We start from the raw sequence: 6,877 nt of genomic DNA, 5'->3' as shown, positions 1-6,877 counted from the left end.
TAGTAGTAACAGAAGGAAGAACGAGAGGGGTAAAGAGAGATACGTAGTAGTAACAGAGGAAGAACAAGAGGGGGAAAAGTGATAGAGAAAGAGATAGATTCGCGTCAGAAAATATAAAGTTGAAATAACTACTTACAACAGTGATGACGCTTGCGTTCGGTCATGTAAAAACAAATAATAAATGAGTATATGCATATATACGTACAGGTATGTGCATACCTACGTCTACCTGTATATATAGGTGCATATCTGGGTACAGGACATTGCAAACAAAACGTAGACAAGAAAATAATAATAACCAGAGTACAGAAAACACACAAGCCACATAGAGAACATTTTCCTTCATCAGCTACCCCCGTTTTAACACGGGCGTTTCGAAGAGTTGGACAGGACGCATCGTTAAAATAGTTATATATATATATGTATATATATATATAAAACTATCACAGTATACATTACACACACACACATCATGTACTACTTACTAGATGCATATGGATGAGATCAGCTTCATAAAGAAGTGTCAAGCTCTAATTGTGGAGGGTATCTGTGGAAGGCCCAGGAGGAAGACATGGAATGAATTGGTGAGAAAGGATCTTCGGATGCTGGGCCTCACTGAGGAAATGACAAGGGACCAGAAGATGTGGAAATTTGCTGTACTTAATAAAGACACATGAAGATGAGTGAAATCACTGTTCTTTACATATATAGGCTTGTTTCAGTTGCTGGTGCCACTTAAAAAGCATCCGTGACTGTGCGGCATTAACACACCTGTGCTGGGGCTGTATAAATACCCCCAAGCCAGTGGTACTTAAAAAGCACCCAGCACATTCTGTTAAGTGGTTGGCATTAGGAAGGGCATCTAGCCATAGAAACCATGCCTCACTAGACTGCTGGGGTCTGGACAACTCCCAGCGAGCCAGCTCCATGTCAAACCGTCTAACCCATGCCAGTATGGAAAGCAGACATTAAATGATGACGATGATGGCGATGATGATGTGATAACTACCACAGTACAGTTTGTTCTAATAGAACATCCAGATTTAAGTGGGGATAAATATTACACCTCAGGATTAATATGGCCTCTATCACTAACACATATATTTTTTAGCCAGTGAGCTGGCTAATTGTAACAACGGCACCTGTTCTGGCATTGTCAGTCTATATATATTGCTGGTGGGGAGATGCCATCTGCATACAAAGAGAACAAAAGGAAAGTTTATAATTGAGGAGAATATTATCAAGAAATATTTTGTATTTAGCCAGTGTAAAGAGAGAATGGTGTATATGCTTCACTGGTTCATACACACTTCTGTGGTGTTTGTAGTTAAGAAGACTAAAGGTTCCACAGATGCATATGTTTTGTGTCCATGACTGGGAAGGAAGGGGCATGAGGGACGATTGGTATCTATTTTAACCTTTCATTATTAGCATCACACAGACTGGAACAGTTTAATGATAGAACAAATGGAATGGACTGAAATTTGGTTTTGTACAATGAAATATTTATAACATAACAGTTACTTCTATTTTAACTCAACCAAAAGCTGGCAGCATCGTCTGCCCACGGGACACAATCCAAAATGGCATTTCATCTAGCTTTACATTCTGGATTCAAATTCCACCAAGATTGACTCTACTTTTGAACCTTTCAGAATCAATAAAATAAATACCAGTTGAGTACTGGGGGTCAATGTAATCAACCAGCCCCCATCACAAGATTTCAGGTATTCTGTTTATAGTAGAAAGAATATTTAAAATCAGTAAAAAAAAGGCCAAATCTCCCTCCAATGACATCTTCCTGTCTTAAAGAAGAAGAAACATGAATACATTTGATAATATTGTCTTTGATACACTGTTTAAAACAGGAGGGTCATGGCTGGACTACTTGTGTTTGATCAAAATGAATCTCAGTCTAAAGAAGAAGTAATAATATTTTGATAATCTTTTTTTTATTTCTGCTGCAATGGTTTCTGGTTGAGAATGGATCTAAACTGGTCGTACAAGATTCCAATATGACAATCCTCTTCATAACTTCTTGGTTTGTTTTATTCAGATAAAATGGCAGAAACACAACAATGGAGTCAATGAACGATGATGATGATGATGCGGTGGGGGATGATAGTGCTGATGATGATGCTGTTGGTGGTGTTGAGGAAAATAGACAAATTATCCTGTAAAGAATATTGATTGCTACAACAACAACAATGAACTGTATCAATAAGCAAGTCAATACCTCACAGCTAAATTTAACTGTATCTATTATTATGCATATATGTGTATACATATATACATACATATATATATTCACACACACACACAATACTCACACACACACACAATACTCACACACACATATGTGAGTGTTCCTTGGTCATTGACAATCAGCAATAAATAGCAGTCAACACTTGGAAATGTGAACAAATCTTCACAAAATTATACCAATGTGTGCATGTGTATGCATCTATCTATCTATCTATATATATATATATATATATATATATATATATATATATATATATATATATATATATAGTAATCCTTCACCCTATTGTGGGTTATTATTTAACCTTAAGCCGATTCCTCTGTGGTGTTGTTTTGAACTTATAAAAAAAGAAATATATATAAATTATAAAAATAATAAAAAACAATATACAGTGAGTAGTACTCTTTCTATTTCATGGATTTTCATTTATTGCGGTGGGCAGGGGTTGGAATGTAACCCCTGCAATAGTTGAGGGATTATTGTATCTACATACACACAAACACTTGTGTGCTGGTGTGGGTGTGTGAACAAGCATATCTTAAACATACACACACAAATGCACACAAGTATGTGGCTCTGTATGTGAACAAGTGCATCTTAAAAGTATTACACACACACACACACACACACAGATAAATAGAGAGAAAGAAAAGAGAGATGAATGTGTATGTTTATGAATTTATAACAAACAGTTATGTGTGTGTGTGTGTGAATCTATATCTCCTGTTAAATAGTTCAAATGTCAGTATTAGCCAATGTCAATATATTTGCCAATGGAAACACCCAGCACTGGCAGATCTTAGCCTTTTTAATGCCATTCTTGAAAAATCTTAAATTAATTTTACATTTTTCTTTTCCCGCTTTCCAGGCACTTTCAGAAGTTGTTGTTATTGTTGTTACTGCTTGTGTTGTTGTTGTTGTCAGTGATGTTGTTGCACTTGTTATTGTTACTGTCTTTACTCTTTCCCCAAATTCTTAAATATCTAAACTTTGGAACATTTCCAACAATCCACCCACCATCCCTCATATTTTAAATGCCTACAAATACACACCCTGGGTCAGTTCAAAATATCACACACACACACATGCACACACATGTACACACGCACACACACTTGCAGAACTCATTACTAAATGCCTCACTCTCCTCTATGCTTGTATGCGTGCATGTCAGTGCTCTTACATGGCCTTATCATGATCAACAAAGTTAAATCTGCCAATTAGTAGAATTTACCAACAAATGTGAAGGAAGCATCTATAATTCTTCTCCAAACAATTACCAATCAAATCCCTTTTGTTAGATCAATTGAAACTTTCCATTTTGTTTTATTTCTGTTTGATTCCACAACTTGAGAAATATTTGGGTTTTGTCTTCAGAATCAAGAAATATTTCAGACAACAGCATCGTCAGAATCTTGCTAATTTTGATTAAATGATAGGTTCAAATTGCATTTGGGTCAACTTTACTTTTCACCTTTCCAAGGGTCATCAAAGAATTACTCTCAATGGAATTAACAAAACCTCTGCAGGTGATGCAGGAGAAATTTGCCTGAAACTGCCAAATGTTGAACAATGAGGATAATAATAATAATAATAATAATAATAATGATGATGATGATAATAATAATAATTTTGGCACAAGGCCAGCAATTTTGAGGGCTGGGGTAAGTCAATATAATCAACCCCAGTGCTCAACTGGTACTTACTTTGTCAATCCTAAAAGTACGAAAGGTAAAGTCAATCATGGTGGAATTTGAACTCTTAACCTAAAGACAAAATGCCGCCAAGCATTTTGCCTGGCATACAAACAGTTCTGCCTTACATAAATATATGAATAAAATTACATTAATAATGTTAACAACAACAACTACAAGAACAACATTTGTAGTAATGTTTTCCTCTGTCACTATGTACATGTGAAAGTAGACAATGAAGGCAGATGGATTTGACACAGTAAATGAATGTCCGCTAATTACATAATTGTCCTGTGAACCAAACATCTGACAAGCAAGTGTAGTTTTTCAACCCATGAAATCAATATGGAGAGCATCTATTTTCCATCTCCTGCCAGTTTCCAATAAAATCATCTGAAGAAAACGAAGGAGAGGAACATCTGAAAAAGAAACTGCAGCAACCAGTCATTACAGAAGTCTTCAACAAATTGCCAGGAATCGTTTCATTGTTGAAGTAAACTTTAAAATTTACTTCACCCATTATTTTATTTTGTTTTTACCAGTTTCAAATTCCAAATAAAATTATCTATTTCCCATAAATGTATCAGTATGCAATATACTGGTAGTTTTCCTTACTTTATATTGCTCTATACTCTCCATCTTTCATGTAACATTTCAATTTAAAAGTTAATTAACAGTCATTATCAGGCTGGCAAGGCAGTAGAAATGGTCAAATGCCAGATTAAATGCATCACAGTGCTTAGATAGCTTTCACAACAATTTCTATTTCACCAAATGGCAGAAGGTCAACTTTGCTTTTTATCCCTCCAGGGTTTGGGAAACAAGTAAAAATTATATATTGAGCCTCACTCACTGCATCTTAGAAAACTTGCACAAGAAATTAGGTTGAGTCAGTTCTACAAGAGAAGAACTGATTCAAGAAACTATAATCCCAACAAAACCTGCTCCTGGACCAACATAGAAGATTAAGATGAGACAGAACCATATCATAAGAAATCTGCATTTCCCATCAGTTTACAAGGGGATAATGGAATATGGTAAAGTAAGGTTCCCTGTGATTTAGGGTCCAATTCTCAGTTTCAGTTTTAAGGCACAGTTACTTCACATCCTTAACTTTCTTTCGAAATGTTTACCTCAGAATCACATTTCTATTCCTTTCTGACAAACAGGACTTTTTTCTTTATTACTCCAAAACATCTGATGCAGGACTCGTAGACAATTTCTAAGGAAATGGTTAAAGGTAGTGGTATTAATGCCACAAAACCTCTCTCTCCCTACATATATATAGATTAGCAATAGGCTTCATTAGAATCTAGGTGCATCAACACACAGGAAGCCAGAACTGGCCAGGTACCAGAGCACAGGGTTCACAGTTAGGTAGCACAGCCATGAGATATCATGTGTTAGTGCTATACAACAGGTGTGTAGACATGTAAGTACCAAATGCAAATTAAACTGTAGATCCAACTCGGGTTTGGTGTAAGGATAAAAAGAGCATAAATGGGGCTTAGAATTTTAAACCTGTCTCAGGCTGCCTGGCTGACAACAAGCTCCACTCCTGTGGTTTGGAAGGTCAACATTTTCTAAATAAAGAATACATCAATTTATGAATTTATGAGTGTGGAGAGAGGGCGAAGATAGAGAAAGAGAACGCAGAGAAAGAGAGAAAGAGAGAAAGAGAGAGATAGAGAGAGAGAGAGATAGAGAGAGAGAGCAGAATGAGAGAGAGAGAGAGAGAAAGAGAGAGAGAGTGTGTGTGTCAGTCAGAGAAAGTGGAAAGTTCAAAGAGAAGCAAGGAATGTCTAAGTCTTTCTCAAAGTATATTTGGCAGAGGACATAACTGAAAATGAAAGATGAAGAAAGAGTGAGTTAAAATCTCTGCCAAAGAACGGAAAAAATAAACAAAAAAAATGTAGGAAAAATACTAAAAGAAACAAAAGTATTGGAGAAAAATAACAGCAGTAAAAATAACACACAGACACACACACATAAGTGTGTGTGTCTGTATATGTGTATATGATATATATATATATATAATACACATATATTAATGAATCTATATACACTGTAGATGTATAAAATATACATATATAAAATATATACATATATGAAATATACATATAATAATAATGATGATGATGAACAAAAAATAAGAGATAAGTTATTGAACAAAATATTGTGGAGAAAATGGCTCTTTGGGAGGAGTGGGAAGAGAGAAATAAAGAAATCAGACATGGAATCTTTTCAGCAATGACATACATATACATATATTGTAGATATACACACATGCATACACACAAACAAACATTACGTACATATGCACATATACATACATACACATATATATACACACAATGTGTGTTTTAAGGTGGGAAAAAATTCAGCAATATCTTCTTGTCTTTTTCTTTTCCCCAACACAATTACACAAGTAACCACTGCAGATCCTATCCACCCATGAACCTCACCCCTCAATAGATAATGTCAAATAATAATATTTTCATTGTTGTTAAAATTTTAGTTTCAATTTTAAATGTAAATTCTAAATGAAACTCCATCAATCAAGGAATATCGGGTTCTCTCAACTAGGATTGTCCAGACAGACAATGTTTATGATGTTTGCCTTGGTTATTAACTTATGTCTCTTCCCTGTGTGTGTGTGTATGTGCATGCATGTATGTTTATACAAACATACATATATATATATATATATATATTTATATCATAAGGTTTTTAAACTTTTAAATTTTCATATTCAAAAGAGACAGAGACTTCAAATTCGATATATCGAAATATGAAAATTTAAAAGTTTAAAAACCTTATGATATAAATATAAACTGTGAGAACGACCCTTAAGGAATCTAATTAATGATCTCCTAAGGTAAGTTCTTATGCTATATTGGTAACGGTTGCTACATCC

The 6,877-nt window shown here is 34.8% G+C and overlaps 1 protein-coding gene across 10 annotated transcripts in view; it reads right to left on the bottom strand.

The window, feature by feature from the left end:
• Nucleotides 1–6,877, bottom strand: part of LOC106871672 (peripheral plasma membrane protein CASK) — a 516,651-nt gene that overhangs the window by 304,566 nt on the left and 205,208 nt on the right. The window lies entirely within an intron of this gene.

The sequence above is a fragment of the Octopus bimaculoides genome, chromosome 18, assembly GCF_001194135.2.
Source record: "Octopus bimaculoides isolate UCB-OBI-ISO-001 chromosome 18, ASM119413v2, whole genome shotgun sequence".
NCBI lineage: Eukaryota > Metazoa > Mollusca > Cephalopoda > Octopoda > Octopodidae > Octopus > Octopus bimaculoides.
The sequence above is the reverse complement of the archived record's forward strand: the minus strand, read 5'-3'. Positions and strand labels throughout refer to the sequence as shown.